This window comes from Orycteropus afer, unplaced genomic scaffold (genome assembly GCF_000298275.1).
Source record: "Orycteropus afer afer isolate SDZICR_OR568_19922 unplaced genomic scaffold, OryAfe1.0 scaffold00312, whole genome shotgun sequence".
NCBI lineage: Eukaryota > Metazoa > Chordata > Mammalia > Tubulidentata > Orycteropodidae > Orycteropus > Orycteropus afer.
Window position 1 is genome coordinate 4,160,553 of NW_006921899.1, and position 1,716 is coordinate 4,162,268.

Consider the following 1,716-nt stretch of genomic DNA (forward strand, 5'->3'; position numbering starts at 1 on the left):
CCAGGTCCTGCAGAGCTTTCTATGACAGACTAGGAAGAAAGGCCTGGTGATCCACTTCCAAAATTCAGCCAATGAGAATCCTATGGGTCACAATGGTCCAACCTGCAAGCAATCTCAGAGATGGCACAGGACCGGGTAGCGTTTCATTCCACATGCGCAAGGTCACCATGAGTCAGGAGCTGACTGGAGGGAAGCTAAGACTATTAGACCCTGTGCTAGGAGACGGCCAGGAACAAACCCAACAGAGCCATTGTTCTCACTGTGCTTAAAAGAAACAGAACGGCCTCGTGGTTATGAACACAGACTCTGGAACAAGAACACCTGACTTCTAATCCCAGTTCCCTTTACTGCATTGTGATCTTGGGCGCTACGTGTCCCCCCAGAAGATAGATATGCTGATATTCTAACCCTTATGTCTGAGGGCATGTCTTGTTTGGGAAAACACTGCCTTTGTTTGAAGATACTATCCGTTAAATCACACCAGTGTGTGGAGGATTCTAGTCCAAATTCCTTCTGGGTGGTGAAGAGACATGGGCACCTTCACACACAGTGAGAAGGCAGTGAGTGAGGATCCATCAACAAGCCTAAGGCGGTTCGCAGCCCCAGGAAGCTAGGGGAAAGGCATGGAACAGCTCCTCTGTCAGAGCCCTAAGAAGGAATCAACAAGGCTGATACTCTGATTTGGACTTCCAGCCTCCCGAACTGTGCGACAACACATTTCTGTCCTATAAAGCCACCCACTTCCTAGTGTTTTGTTCTGGCAGCCCTAGGAGACTAAGGTATTAGGCAAATCACTTACCCTCTCTGTGCCTCAGTTTCCCCAGATGTAAAATAGGTATAAACATTGCACTTGAATTCCTAAAGCCATTGTGTGGATTATATGTTATATGAGTGAGGTGCTCACGACAGTGCCTGTCTTAATCTACACTGAGAAAACATCCTAAAAGTGTAAACTATTTTTGATGATAGTCCAACAGGGAAGATGCCTAGCATATTTTGACACAAATACTGTTTGTTATACCTTTTTTTTGCCAACAGCACCCTTCCCCGCAAGGTATTTTCATAAGCACACTATACTAATTGTTTATAGCAACATGCACACACACAAAAAATAAGTAACATAGCTCACTTACGAAAATACTTTCAGGGGCAAGTGCATTGAGCTAAAAAAAAAAAAAAGGATAACACATGCATTATCTGTGTAAAAATACGGTATTAAAAGACCCATCTAAGTATAAATATGTCCTTGTGATCATCTGGACACCAAGAGTGTAGGATAAAGGGATTTGATTGGAGACAGCAAGGACGGTTTTGCTAAGAAAAAGTAGTCTGAGTGGAAAGTTGAAGGACAAATGAAAGTTAGCTAGGGAAAGATAAGAGAGAAGAATGAATCGGATGCAGGGAACAGATTGTGCAAAGACCCTGTGGCAGGAGGGAGCATGGAAATTTCCAGGTACTGCAAAGAGGGCAGTGTTATTGGAAGGCAGAGAGAGAGGGGAACATGTTCAAGGTGGGGATGGAGCTGCAGGCAGAGGCCACAGAGAGCAGCCGGTGCTGAAGAGTCCTAGCGAATCCAAGCACCTGCCTCGGGGCAAGCCTGAGCTCTACCGGTACCAAGCACTTCAGTATTTGCCTTTTTATTAACTATCTCCAGAGGAGTTTCACAAACCCTCCTAGCAAATCCCTACTGTTGCCCTGAAAGTAAGTCCAATTTGT